Raw genomic sequence first — 16,048 nt, forward strand, 5'->3', positions numbered from 1 at the left:
TAGGTATATGGTATCTTCTGTTTAGTTATTACATTAATTATAACACTCAAATGTATCAAGTTTCAAAGGCAATCTTTCTGCAAAAAGAGGGAGAGGGGAATAAAAACTGGCTCTTTATCCTTATCAATCCACTAAATCATTAAGCTTATTCTAGCAACTAGAGAAAAACATTAAACTGGGTGGCTTGAGCAAGGCAAATTTATGCAGGTTTTAGTTTTTTATCAGTGAGAGGAAGGGGCTGAATTAGATGATGACAATATTACTTCAACATCTAAATACTATGATCCTGTAAATCAATATCACTGGTCCCTAAAACTAACAAGTTAATTGATCTTGGGTAAGCCAAAACCTTTTGACTGTGTCAAATATTTCAACTTTAACATCTTAAGACAAAAATTTTATGGTTTTACACCTACTACATAGTTATATAAGGTATTAATAAAATATTACAAGTATGGAGCTCTCTGGAAAAGGAAGATTATATAAGTACAAAGTATAATTATTCTTCATTATAAAACAACAAAATATTCTCTCAAGGTTTTTCTGGTAGTATTAGATAAAGTTTAAAGGAACTTTTCTTAAAAGTCTAGAAGGAGAAAACTGCTAAGGTCAAAGCACCTTAGAATACTTAAAACTTTCTGATGTATGGACCTACATAAACTTTTCCTCTTCTTCCTATCCTTCCCAATTTCAGACTTTCAACTCTCCTATTGAACACAGACATAATGTCAAACAATTTTCAAGCTAAAATTAAGGTTATTTTAAAAGTGAAACAAAAACAAATTCTTTGTTATATGGAATAGCTTTACAGGAGGGACAATAAAGGGAAATTTAGGAAATGTAAAAACAAAAGATTTCAATAAAAACTCATTTAAAAATTCAAGTAAATCACTACTAATGTCATTCACATCGAATTTCCATTACAAAGTATTATTAAATAAAAATAAATTTAAATTTTGGATACTGAGGTTTTTTCCGATCTTTATCCTCTAACTTCTCTATAAGACATATGAAACAGTGTACAAGCATTTCCTTAATAGCCCATATCCCAGATTTCTGCAATACAGTATTCTCTTCCTATTCTAGTAAATATTGACATTTCTCTCAATTTGATCTGGGTTCCTTTTTCAGTTCACTTCTCTTCTGGATGATCTCTAATCTCAACCACATTCTATTTTCACTTTTCTTCTCTATATTGAGAAGCAGCAGTAGCATACTGATTTTGGAACAGAAGCACCTAAATGTAAACTCCCCTTCAGACACAAAATTTAGCTGTATGATCCAGAACAATTCATTTTAACCTTTTTGTTCCTCAATTGCCTCATCTGTAAAATGGGGATAAAACCTGTACTAAGATCTCATAGGGCAATATAAGGATCAAATAAAATATATAAAGGAATGTAAAGCACTTGGGAAACATAAAAGCATTACAAAAATCAGCTCTTGTCATTATCCATTTTATAAATAGACTGAAGTCTATATGTCTACCCCAACTTTTTCCCAAAGTTCCAGTTCCTTATTCCAATGACCTGAAAGGATATTTTACCTGGAATGACTCCCTATACCTTACACTGATAAGCTGAAAAGAAACTCACTATCTCCCTACCCATTACATCCATGGACTCTTCCATTAAATTCAGTTTTGCCTTTTCCTCCCCTCTCCTTCACCCCAACCATCTCTTTAAAGTGCCAGGTTCTACAATATCTCTCTAATTCATATTAATGGCAACTACTCCTTTTCAGATATTGGTTTCTTCTTATTGAGAGGGTTATAGCATATTCCTATTTAAATTTATTCTTTCCACTTCTGCTACCTCAGTTAATTTATAAAAAGCCCTTGGTTAAAGTGCTAAGATACATAGAAAAGCACAAAGTCCATGCCCTTAAGATCACATTCCGATGAAAGAAATAATACCTAAATATCAACATATATGCACGATGACACACAATTTATAAAAGTAAACTGAAAGGAGAAGGCATCAACAGCTGATGGTAACTAGAAAAGCTCTTGCAGAAAGTGGGAACTGAGCTAAATCATAAAGATCAAGAAAATCTATTTTTTTAAAGTAAGTGAAGGGACAGAGCACTGCAGTCATAGAAGATATTTAGTGAAAAAGATATAGCAGTATAGCAGTTACCAACATTTAAAAGATGAGATACCTTTTTGGACATGGTCTATGCCAAAATCTGTTTTGTCTGAATTATACAAAATTCAAGATTTTTATTTTCCTCAATAGGGGAAGCTGAGAAAGAACACAGATATTGGCTAAGTGAAAAAAGAAAAATTAAATTAAATCAAATTTAAAAAAAAAAAAAAGGGACACAGAGCTATCCCTATATTGGCCTCCTTGCAATTTCTGCAATATAATACTTTATCTGTAGCTATACAGTGAAAGTATATAGGGAAAAATAAGAGGTTAAAAAAAAAACATTTTGATTAAGTTTACTAATTATTAACTTTATTATATATTATAAATTATCTATTTATATTTATTATTTATATAATATAATAAATATATTATTTTATTATATATTAAATATAATGAATATATTTATTATATTTAATTATATTATTTATAAATTTATTATAAATTATTAAATATATTAAATGGTTACCATGTGCCAAGCACTATGATAAGCATTAGGGATATCAAGAAGAGCAAAAAAAAAAAAAAAAAAAAAGAGAGATTCTGCCCTGAAGGAGCTCACATCCTAACATAAAACATGTACATAGAAGATATGTTAAATACTAGACTTCAAAAGAATTGATAAAGACTTCTTACAGAAGGTAGGATATTTAGACTTCATAAGGAAACCAGGGGACCTCAGAGGTAGAAACAAGGAAGGCACTCTTGTTGGCTGTGCTTGATGAACACCAAGGAGGTCAGTGTTAGTGCACTGCTGAGGGTGGAAGGGAAAAGGAATGTTGAAGAACAGAAAAAATAGGAAGGGGCTAGTTATAAAGGATTTTAAGAATCAAAGGTAAGGAGGGTTATATTGGATCCCAGAGATAATAAGGAGCCACTGGAGTTTAATGAATAGGATGGCAACATGATTAGAGCTGTGCTTCAGGAAGATCCCTTTAGCAGCTGAGCAGAGGATAGAGGAAAATCTGAGCCAGAGGACCCCCCCCAGCAGCTTGGAGCACTGTCCAGATGTGAGGCGATGACAGTCTGCGGTAGTGTGGTGGCAGAGTCAGAGGAGAGAAGGGAGCACATGTGAGAGCTGCTGCAAAAATGCAACTGGCTGGATTTGGAATACACTGGATAAGGTTGGATAGGAGTTAAGTGGCAAGGAGGTACCTTATGAGTCTGAGTAACTGGGAGGAAGATAATGCCCTTAATAACAAGTTAGGAAAAAAGGAAGATTTGAGGGGAATGAGAACTAGGAGAAACACTGATTTCTTGGCAGGTGGCCTCAATTACTTTGGTAAATACCTCCTCAAGTGTTCAGGTAAGAAGAGGGTTGAGGGGATGAGGGGGGCAGGATGGGAGGGGTTTGAAGAGAGACAAGAATGTTTGAAAGAGTCCTAGTAATGAGAGAGTTAATCAATTAGGGACAGAAAAAAGTCTGCCTTTTTGCAGAGAGGGTCTTGTTATGTAACCTAAATTTATCTTGGACTCAGTCTGCACAGTCTCCCGATTTTCTTCAGCTCTGTTCAGTAGTACTTGAATAGGAACAAAAGTGGTAGATGATGGAAGTAATCAAGGTTGAAATTTAGCAAGGGGTGATGTGTTATAAAACAAAGGGGAAAAGCAATCAAGGATAGAGAATGGAAGAATTTAGTACTTTCATGAAAGGATACAATTACAGAAGGAAAAAAGAGTGTAACCAGTGCAGGTATGATGGCTTGGGAAAGAACTGAGGAGTGGAAGTAATAAAGCTCAAAGTAAGAACAAAGAACCCGAGTTGGAAGTCATAAGGCATTGTAGAGATGGAATGAGAAAAGATTATGCTTATATAAAGCAATTTCAGAGTTCACGAACATGAGTAGCAAGGTCAAGAGTGTAATCTAAGCAATCTTCCTAACACTATTATGATTTTGTCCCTAAACAAATCAAATATACACACTTAACTGTGGTATCAAGGCCTTACATAAGACTACTCCAACTTAAATGCCAACTATTTATATTATTCTACTCTTCCCTTCACACATTTTACATTCCAGCCAAACTGAACTACTCTCCATCTCCATTCTTATCTTGCCTCTTCCTCAAGATCATGCTATCCTCACACCTGAAATGTATCTGCCCTTTTCCTCATGCAATCTATGAAATGGCACACAGACACACATACTCCCCATCATTCTTTTCCCACCACCATCCCCTATGAACTCTAAGTATAAAGTGATCTTTCCCTCCTCAAAGTGCTCACTGCATTTTGCTTGGACTATTCTTCTGTGCTTCTCTTTTTCATATCAATATTATCATTATTTACTAATCATTCTCCCTATTAAATTTTAAGTTCCTGAAAAATCAGGCTTGTGTTGTCTTGGTTATTTGTAACTCTGGAGACCTTAGAACTTGTATACTTTAAATGCCTAATTAAAATTTGATGAAACTTGACCCTGAAAAAGCAAAAGAAAAAACTGCATTTTAGGGAGCCTACTTTCTTTGCAAAATTGGGGGTTAGGTAAATGTCAGTACATAATATAGCATGTTCTAGCAGACAATTGCTAAAAAAAAAAAAAAGTTAGATTTGCTAAATTGTGGGATTTTCCCCCTTCATCTTCTGATATAAGGGATGTTTGGGTAGAAAGAGTGGAGTACTATATTGGAAATGAAAACAAAAGATATCAATACAATAAAAAAACTTTAATTGGACATGAAAATGATCAGCAATACTTCTACTTTTCTTTCAAACAAGGCCAGCACTACTTCACATTCCTCTAAGCCAATGGTTCTTAATATCTTATAAATATTTCACTATTTCCATAATGTTACAACCTTAAAAACCTACCAAATCTAAAACTCTCTAAAGAAATGAATGGCAGGCATTTGCCTCATTAGCACCATGATTTAACAAACTGAATTAATCAAACCAAGCTCATAATAATTCCATTTTCTCTATAAAAGGGGAATTCTCAGACTGTTCACAAGTATATGAAATATATTTCTTTTAAGCAGAGTTTTATTAAACTAAGTGCATAAATTTTGGTGAGAAAAACTATTTAAGATTTGCCAGAAATCATTTCTATGATACACAAATCAAGAGGGAAAAACAGAAATTACCTTGATAGTCCACATTCAGCAACAATCTCTTATAAATCACATATTAACACGAAGGCATCCTTCTAAATCAAGCATCTACACAAAGCCCAAGACAAGAACATATTTTGATGTGTTAGTTGTTTTTTTTTTTTTTTTTGGAGGCGGGGGGTGGGTTGGTGGTGAGTTTTTTTTGTTTTGTTTTGTTTTGTTTTGTTTTGGTTTAGTTTTTTTGGTGGAGGAAATTGGGGTTGACTCACCCAGGGTCATACAGCTAGTAAATGTTAAGTATCTGAGAGCCAAATTTGAACTCAGGTCCTCCAGACTCCAGGACTTGTGCTCTCTCCAGTGCGCCATCTACCTGCCCCCATGAGAACAGATTTTTAAAAGAACTAGAGCTATTTAAATGTTATCAGATAACCAATAGTTTATCTATCTTAAGCCTCTTTTTAAAAAAGAACATTTAAGTATTTTATGGATTCTTAATCACTAGATCTCTACACCTAATCAGGCTCTCTAAGAAATAAATGTTTCCAATAAAAAAGGAAAGAAAAAGAAAGGTTGGGGAGAAAACTACAAAAAAACTAGTTTTCCCCCAAAAATGTAATTTTCCAAAAAAAATAACAAACATCTATTGACAAAGTATTAAAAGCCACAAAATAACTTCTAAATATGTGGAGATACTATAAATTGAAACAAACTAACAAACAAAATTATACAAAGTAAAAAGAAGTACTATGAGATTTTCTTCCATGTCATCTACATATTTATTCTCCACTAAATTACTCCAAGGTGATAATAGGTTCTGAAAGCTAAAACAGAGAAGCATAAGCTTTGACATTTCTTACACCAACCGGGAAAAGCTAGAGAGGTCTAGCCAATAGTATTAACTGTCAACAAATGAGGAGTTTAGAGAAGTTCAAAGAGGCTTATTACCATAAGGTTGGAATATAGATGAACTGTTTTGGATAGTTACAAACTGCAAACTTTTAAAAATCTAATATATTCATATAACAGTTGTCACCAACAATAGTAAAATATATCTGAGTTTTTTATTTATATTTTATTTTCAATACCTATAGCAGCCCTACACAAAAATGACTCTGAAATACCATATACACCTTCATACCCCAAATGGGAAACATTCTAAAGTATAAAGTATCTAAAATATATCTACACTAGAAAGAAAAAAAATATATTTCCAGATCGATTATTCAATAGGTATCTTTCTACTCCATCTGATACTATCAGAGAGATTATGTTCTAGACCACTGGTTCTTAAACTTTTTTCTGCCTACGAAATATTTACATGACTCTGGGTATATAAATATATAAAATAGGTGTACAAATAAAACATTTACTGATAATAAATCACAATTTTGCACCCCCACATTCAATTACAAGATCCCAGATGGGGTCTTGAACAATAGTTTAAGAAGCTGGACCCTAGACCACTAAAATCATCAGTCATCCAATATATAATCTGTTTAGACTGCCTAACACTTGAAATTGTTGCAAAGTATTAAAGTATCTCTTCTACTGTACTTTCCCTCAAAGATGTCCTCTGTGCCTCCAATTTCACCTCTAAATAGATGGCCTGCAAACAGATCTTTCAAGTTATGACCTTTCTTTTAAAATGTTTCCCTCCTTTTTATGTCACTATCACTTCCCAATCACTTCCCTCTACCTCCAAAGGACAATTATATACCTTAAGCAAAGAAATCAACACCATAGCCATGCCTTAAAACGTCCTGCATACTGAACCTCCAGTCTACCACTCCATTCTATCTAGATTCGATATCACCTTTCACTCTTACTCTTCATCCCTAACTGCAGGGTCTCTTATTCCCACTTCCTTCAAGGATAAGGATCTCCCCATCCCACCCTCAAGTCTATTCTTCTAGATCTACCCACTCCTTCCACTGTGTTCTTCATAATTAACAAACTTACTTTTAAGGCTTTTTCTTTCTCACTCCCCATTCCTTCTTAATTTTAGTGCCTTCCTTCTAAGATTAGCCTCAATTTTTTCAGTTTGTATCTTGTTTGTACATAGAGTTTTGTGTGTTGTCTCCCTCATGATAAGCTCCGTTGAAAGGAGAATCTGTTTTTCACCTTTCTTTGTATCTCCAGAATTTAGTACAGGTCTGGCACTCTGTAGATACTAATTAAACACTAGGTGACCAACTGAATGACTTATAACACTGCATTCTTGCCCATCCTTTCTAGAAGTGATTAAACTTTCAATCACGGTGTGGGTGTAAGAGTTAAAACACTCCCACTCTGCCCCTTTGAGACTATCATTCTACCATCCTCTCTCAGTAACATCCCCTCCTCTAAGGTCCACACTCCACAAATTTGTCACTCTTAAATTGGGTGACTGAATCTACCAATTTCCAAGACATTCTCCTGCTCTCCTCAACGGATGCAGTGCCTGGCTCACAGCCTCTTTCCTTCACATCACAGACACACCAATCCCTGTAACCTCAGCTTTTTCCCAGGCCATTAGCCCTTCCCTGGCCACACTCTCCTCCCTTCCCTAACTCCACCTCTCGGTAAAAGAACTCTGCCCCGAGCCCTGTACGTGAATCTTCTGACCCCACTTCGCCAAACCCCGAGCCCGGATTACCGCCCCTCACCCTCCACCCCCGGTCACATTATTAAACAGCACCGGGTGAAATCGCATAACTCTACTTACTGCGCCCACCACAACTTGATGTAACAACCTCGACTAGCCATTCACTGCAGCAAACCAATCCTTTTACAACTCTTAATTAACTGACGAAGCCTCCCACCTGTCACAGCACCACTTCCTATCCTTTCCACTTCCAGGAAAGCTAAGGCCCTGCCCCGGCGGTCCCGATCTTTCCGCCTCCTCTCCGCCTCACAGCCTCAGAGGTCCTTCTCCACCTTCACTCCAATCTCGCATCGAGAAGCGATCCTTTTCCTCGCCAAGGCCAGCCCCTCTCTATGCATCTCTGCTCCGATGCCCTTGGCACTACCATCCCTACTCTCTCCTTAGACTTCAAACTCTTGACTTCTGTGTTGCCTTTAACATTCCTGTGTCTCCTCCATCCTCAGAAATGACTCCCTTGATCCAACTCTCTCCCAGAGCCGCTGTGCTCTCTCATTTTTTTCGCCCCTTGTGGCCCGCCTCCTCGAGGAGGTAGTCTGCATTTGATGTCTCCTTCTCTCCTCTCGGCCTCTTCTAAACCTTCACACTATAGCTTCCCACCTCCTCGTCCAACTGGAGCTGCCCTCTTCCAAGTAACCAGCTAATGACCACAACTTTCTCGATCCTCATCCTTCTGGGTTATCTGCAGCCTTCTGAAAGTGATGATCACTGACTCTTCCCGGTTCCTCTTTCCTCTAAAGAGCTTCTTGCGCTTGCCCTCCATTCTCCTCCTCCCTTCGATAGCTCTTTCTTAGTCTTCATTGCCAGATTTTCATGGAGGCATACTGACAAATCATAAATTGTTCCCTCCCTCTGTTCCCCCTTTCTTTCTATGTGATTTCATTTCTATGCAAATGATTCCCATATCTATCCAGCCCTAGTCTCTCTGCTGAGTTACAACACTGCATCTCCAACTGTCTCTTGGACATCTTAAGCCATATGTCCCACAGGCATCTCTGACTGTGCCCCACACAGAATGCATTCTCTTCTCCTACTCCCCTTCCCCCTCTTCTGAATTTCCCTTTCATAGCAGAGGGCACAATCATCCTTTCAATTACCCAAGTCCATGGGGCAACTAGGTGACACAATGGATAAAGCACCAGTCCTGACGTCAGGAGGACCCGAGTTTAAATCTGGTCTCAGACACTTAACACTTCTTGGCTGTGTGACCCTGTGCAGGTCACTTAACCCCATTGCCTCAGCAAAAATAAACAAACAAACCAATTACCCAAGCCCCAAAATTGTTCTTTAAGTCTTCACTCTCACCTTAAATATTCAGCCCATGGCCAAATCCTGTCCCTTCTGTCCCTCCACTCATGGAACCACCCACAATCCTCGGTCATCACCCTCTCATCTTTCTAACCTCCTGATGGTCTCCCTTACCTCAAGTCTGTCCTCACTCCAAGCATTCTCCATGCAGATGCCAAAATTATTTTTCTTAATCATAGCTCTGACGTATCATCCTCTATACCAATTTAACAAAGGCCATTGGTTCCCTATTACCACCAGGATCAATTCTAAAATGCTTCGATTGGCCTTTAAAACCCTTCAGAACCTGCCCCTTTCCAGCATTTCCATTCTTCTAACACTTTACTCCCCTTTTAAGTAGTGTAAGACACAGTGATAAGGGCCTGCTTACCAGCTCTCTGGAGATGACCTTCTGTCTTCCAACTCTGTGCTATTCTCCAGGAGAGTAAAGTTGTCCTTTCTCACCTCCACTTTCTGGCTTTCCTAAACTCCTCCAAGATTCAGCTCAAATTCTACTTTCTGCACAAAGTCTTTCCTGGTCTCTCCCCCATGTCGACCACTTTTCCTGAAATATACAGCATAACATATCTATCTTGTATGCATACAGCTATACATTCCTCATTGGAATGGGAGCTGCTAAAGGGCACCGACTGTGTTTCTGCCTTTATTTATATGCCCATTGCTTATCATAGTGCCTAACATATAGTTAGCACTTTATAAATGCTTACTGACTGAATTACTGGGAATACAGTCACTGTTCTGAAGACTTTCAATGTTGTTTATCCTTTATGTTATTGTGGTCATCATGGACATTTTCTCCTGTTTCTGCTCACTTTGTTCTGTATCAAAATACACAATTATTCCCAAGTTTCCAAGAATTTTTCCATTTATTATTTCTCATCACACAACAACAGTTATATTCATACTCCAAAATTTATTCAATCACTTTGCAATCAATGGATAGTCACTTTCCTTACAATTCATCACTATTAGAAAAAGTATTTGCATAAATATAGGAAATTTCCCTCTACCTCTGGCCTTCTTCAAATGGATATCTAGTAGCAGTATCATTGGTAGAAGGGTACATACAGTTTAAATGATTTTTTAAATATGATTAAAAGACTTTTTTGGGAATGACTCAACCAATTCACAGTACCATCAACAGTGAATCAATACATCTGTCCACCTACAAATTTTTCAACAATTATTTTCATCTTTCATCATGTTTGCCAATGTGATGGATATGGAGCTAAACTAAACAATCAGAGTTGCTTGATTTCCATGTCTTATATTGTTAGTGATAAGTATCATTCTTATTTTTTTAAATGCTGATAATTTGCATTTCCTCTTTAGAAAACTACTTGTTCATATTTCTTGATCATGTTTATAAAATAGCTAAGACCCTCTTTCCTAAGCTTCAATTGTTTCCAACTTCATGTACTGACAACACTATCAACTGAGCTCAGAATCTCCTCTCCCCCAGAATTTATTGTTTTTTCCAGATTTAGAGCTAGAAGGGCCTTCCATAGATTAAGCAGCATACCCATTATTTTAGAGATCAAGCATTACAAGCTATGTGCCAGGCAATGTGCTAAGTACTCTGCACACAAAACCAGAAAAGTAGCAGGGGTCCTCAAAGAACTTGGCAGAAAGTCTTGGTGGGAAGGATGGGAAGACTCTTGGATGGGAAGAAAATAGCATTAAACAAGCATTAACAAGGACCCAGAAAGACCCCATGACAAGAAAGGTTAAATGATAAGTAAAGTCCCATAATTTATAGTTTGGGAGCTGGAATGCTATTAGCAAAACTATCTCTTGGTCCCCACACAAAAACACACTCTTGGTCCCCAGGCACACAATTTGAGTGTAACTTTGGCCACCTCCAAATCCTTCATCCTATATATCCAGCATTTTGCACTGTATGAGTGAAATGCTTTTTACATAAAACAACAAAATTTTATTTATTACTTACAAAAATTACTTCTACATTCTGGAGAACTTGGATGATTTGCCGATTACATTTGCCCTTGTTTCTTTTTTATAATGACCTTTCACCAATTGTTTTCATTTCCTTCAATGGTCAATTTGAATGTCTCCACAATGCCTTCCCTAATCACTTTAACTGAAAATCACAGATTAGACTCACAGATTAAATTTTTTACTTTCCTCTTCATTTTACCAAAAAAAAAAAAAAAAAAAAAAAAAAAAAAAAGGGTGGGCGGCAGAAAAGTAAATCAGTTTAAAGTAGCACCTAATTAATAGCAAAAAGGTTTGAATTTTATAAGGTTTTCTGACTTTAAGTCCACTATATCATATGGATTCCTCTTCTTGTCTGAACTTCCATAGTAAGTAATTAAGTCTATAACAATCCTATGAAATATCACATAGACTTAGAAAACATATATTTGTCTTAGCTCCCTTACTGGATGAATGGCAAGCCTCTATCTAATACACCAGTCCATCGTACTCTCTGTTCAATAAATATTTGCTTGATGAACAAGAATGACAGCTGCCTACAATGACAAATCTAGACAATGCTTTTAAAACACATCCAAGTCATACATTACTTATTTGATTTCCTCTATCCTTTCTTCTTCTACAACACTCCCTGGAATATCCTTTTGAAAACAAGTTAGCAAACTTACGTTAATTACTGTATCCAAATCTAAACTGACCTCTAATCTTAATGCCTACCCTCTTAAATAACTCAAAAACTTCAGGTTTTACCAAAAAACTATAAACAGTTTCCACTAACTTTAAAAACAATAATTTCCTGTCCCAAACTCATCACATAGAAAGAAATTTTTATAAATTCAAAATTCCACTTCATAAGAACTCAATGCTGTTATAATTTCTATTTTTTTTCTATAATTCATGATTTTACTTTTCTTCCATAAACTCAACTGGGCTTTGCATTCTCCCATCTATATCACTGCATATACATTAGTGTAAATGGTTTTTAACAATTTCATCTGACTTTTTCATTGTTCTTTAAAATATGTTCATTAATGGAAAAATAGCCTATGGTGTACTTGCTAAGTTTTAAAGCATTTTAAATGCAACCCTAATATTTAAGCTTTGCAACAATATGCTCTCCAAAACACTGAAAACCACAAACCCTTGCTTCCAAAATGGGGGGAAAAAAATCAATACAAAACTTATAGGCTGTCCAAAATTATACCAAAAGCAATTTCCACCTATAACCTGTACCTATGAGAAATTTCTATTAATTGTACTTCTATAAAGTTTCAAAAGCAGAGCATCACTTCAAAAGGAAAGTGACTAAGAAAAAAAATTATCACTTCTATTCAATTTCGGCTAACCACTATTTTGCAGACTTCATAATTGTATGAAAAGTCACATAAGTCTATATTACATAAAGTGTGTAAAGGTTATGGAAAATACAACTTAATAAGTCTTCTATAACATTATGCTAAATTTCAGTAAGTGTATTAACCTCAGATTAAGCTCAACCTTTTTTTTTTGTTTGTTTGTTTTTCTTTTTCCTCCTAAGATATTTTTCTTAATGCTTTATATTTTTAAACATCATTTTCACTTTCCAATAACATCTCACCGTTTCCCCCCTCTTTTAACACAGCAGAATGGTTAAATAAAACACACCAATACATTGACAAAAATCGGATAATTAGCTTGGATCTCATTTTTGCATTGATCAGTGTTCTGTTGATCACCGAGTATTCTGGGCAGCCACAGAAATTAGAGGAGAAATTCTACAAGAAAGCACAGGCACTTAACCTAAACCACTTATTTTCTCAAAAAACAGAAATCTGATTTTTAAGTTTAGGGAGTAAGATCCTCTAAGAGGCTGTTTGCATTTAAAATAATCTGGATAACTGGAAGGACAACATCCCCTTAATGCCGCGGCACGGTCCCGACCCCAAACTCCGAAATTTCTTGATTTGCAAAAGTTTCCGGCTCCCCTCGGGCTACACATCACCTCAAAGGCTGGGGATCAGGAGGCAACCACTTTCCATTCCAATTCTCCACCCGAGAATTGAGGGTAAAGAGATTTGGAAAGAGGGAGGGCATCAAAAACGGAGCGGGCGCCTGAGCACAGTTCAGACCAAAGCGGGTGGGGGGGGGGGGGGGACTGGCTTGTGTGCACCCCGAGATCAGCTCCACTCCATCCCGCCTGCGTTTTGTTTGTACATAGCTGTTTGCAGGTTGTCTGCCCAATTAGACTAGGAGCTCCCCGGAGGCGGGGCCTGCTTTTTGCCTTTCTTTGTATCCTCAAAAGTTTAGCTCCGTCCCTGCTGGGCAACCGGCATTTATTAAGCGCCTACTAGGTACGAGGCACTGCGCTAAGAGCCAGAGACACGAAGAAAAGGAAACGCGCAAACAGACCCTGGTCCGTGCTCGGAATCATTGTGGAATTGTCTTGAAGGAGAGGAGCGGTGGAAGCCAACCCCCCACGAGCGCAGCCCCGGGACTCGCCGCTGCGGACCAGGCACCCCGCTTCTCCCGCCCCGGGCCCAGGTCGGACTCCCCGGGCGGCGACCTGTCTAGCTCCTTGCGGGGTCCAACCCGGGCAGGGCCGCCGCCTCCGAGGGACGGGGGAACGCAGGGCCCCTCCACCCCCAGCCCGGGCACAGAGCCCCTCCACCCCCGCCCTCCTGCAGGGCCGCGCTACTCACGCTGCTCCATGGGCGCCGGGTCAGCGGGCGCGGCTTAAGGGGCGCCTTCCCGGGCTGGAAGAGACGGCTGTGCCCCCCACGACGGAGCGGCGGCGGCGGCGGCGGCGGCTACAGGCCTCACTCCGGCCCAAATCTCAGTTGAAGTGCTTCCGGTTGAAGGGGTGGGGAGTAGGGATGGAGTCTAGCACCGGAACTTCTCGGGGAGGGTGGGCGGGGACTCGAGGAAATGGGCGGAACCCAGATCGGGTAGAACCGGCTCCTGACATAAGGGGCGGGGGCAGAGCCAAGCCCGGCGGAGCTGAAGGGACTTTTTGAGCCTCTGGCTCGGGATTCCCTGGCGCACGCACGCCAAGCCGAGGGGAGGGCGTGCGGAGGGGATCCCGGCCTCCCTGCGGTCCTCTGGGCTCCGGTTCGGGACGTAGAGCTGGGAGGACTCTTGGATCGCAAATGTGCAATACAATTGAGTAATATCCCCCAACTAAGTTGCGCCGAGAACTATTACTGCGTTACATTATTAGTCATTGATTTGCGCTTATTAAATCAATCGTCAATTTTAATTTATATTGATATTTTCATATGAACAATTGGTGCTGATAATCTACATGGATGGCTGTTAGCTGTGGCACGTGATTATTTAGTGATCTGTATTAATGATCGCTAATGTCGACAATGTGTGATCCAATTAATTTTTATTCATATTGTTAATGTTAATCAAGGGTCATTAATAGAATTTATGTTAATAATTATTTACGTCGGGGCAGCTAGGTGGCGCAGTGTAGAGCACCAGCCCTGAAGTCAGGAGGAGCTGAATTCAAATGTGGCCTCAGACACTTAACGCGTCCTAGCTGTGTGACTCTGGGCAAGTCACTTAACCCCAACTGCATTAATAAAAAAAAATCATTTACATTGATTATTAATAATTAATTAATTATAATAATTATATTAATATAGTATGTTAAACATTTATATTTAATATACTATATTAATATATAGTATGTTATTGTTAATATATTATATATAATGCAATATAAATATAATATATTATATTTATTATTACTTATATTAGTGTATAATTATAATAATGTAAAAATAATTAATAATAATAATTAATGATTGTTTATATAATCAATTATTAATATGTATCAATCATTATTAATATGAGCAATTATTTCTATCAATGTGGATGGCCAGCCATTAATATTAATTTCTATGAACAATTATTAATATTACTCTATAAGGATAATAATTAACACAGGAAATTAATATATACCGATAGTCATTAATGATCATTTATATTATCAATTGCTTATGATTATGTTAATCAGTAATGTTCAGTTATATAACATTTTAAATATTAGTCTATATTGATCATCATTAATGTTAACCATTATTGATTTTTACATTGGTACCCATTAATAGTGATTTACATTAATAATTATTTATATTGCTTTTTGATCATTATTGTTTATTGATATAATCAATTAGCATTAATTTATATTGGTGGTCAATGCTCATGTATATGAAAAATTATTACTAATATGTGTATTGATAAATGTTTTTATTTTATTGTTTAATATAATTTGGTTCACTCTGTGATCCTATTTTTAAAAATGTTTTATTATTATATCTTTTTATTTACAAAACATATGCATGGTTATTTTTTTCAACATTGATCCTAGTGAAACCTTCTGTTCCAAATTTTCCCCTCCTTCCCCCTACCCTCTCCCCTAGATGGCAGGTAGTGGATCCAATACATGTTAAGTATATTAAATTATATGTTAAATCCAATATAGATATAAAGATCTATATAGTTATTTTGCTGCACAAAAAAAAAAAATCAGATCTAGAAAGAAAAAAACTTGAGAAGGAAAACAGAAATGCAAGCAAACAATAACAGAAAGAGTGAAAATGCTACATTGGGAACCACATTCAGCTCTCACAGTCCTCTCTCTGGGTGTAGATGATTCTCTTCATTATTGGACAACTGGAACTGATTTGAATCAACTCATTTTTGAAGAGAGCCACGTCCATCAGAATTGGTCATCGTATAATCTTGTTGTTGCCGTGTACAATGATCTTCTGATTCTGCTCATTTCACTTGGCATCAGTTCATGTAAGTATCTCCAGGCCTCTCTGAAATCATCCTGCTGGTCATTTCTTACAGAACAATAATATTCCATAACATTCATATACCACAATTTATTCAGCCATTCTCCAACTGATGGGCATCCACTCAGTTTCTAGCTTCTTGCCACTATGAAAAGGAC

The 16,048-nt window shown here is 37.4% G+C and overlaps 1 protein-coding gene across 3 annotated transcripts in view; it reads right to left on the reverse strand.

Moving 5' to 3' along the window:
• Positions 1-13,949, reverse strand: part of FRS2 (fibroblast growth factor receptor substrate 2) — a 104,136-nt gene extending 90,187 nt beyond the window's left edge. For all 3 annotated transcript variants that reach the window (XM_031940682.1, XM_031940684.1, XM_031940683.1), the window contains exon 1: positions 13,782-13,949. The gene's annotated coding sequence lies outside the window, so the exon portion shown is untranslated. The remainder of the gene's footprint in view (positions 1-13,781) is intronic.
• Between the last annotated feature and the right edge of the window lie 2,099 nt (positions 13,950-16,048).

This window comes from Sarcophilus harrisii, chromosome 5 (genome assembly GCF_902635505.1).
Source record: "Sarcophilus harrisii chromosome 5, mSarHar1.11, whole genome shotgun sequence".
NCBI lineage: Eukaryota > Metazoa > Chordata > Mammalia > Dasyuromorphia > Dasyuridae > Sarcophilus > Sarcophilus harrisii.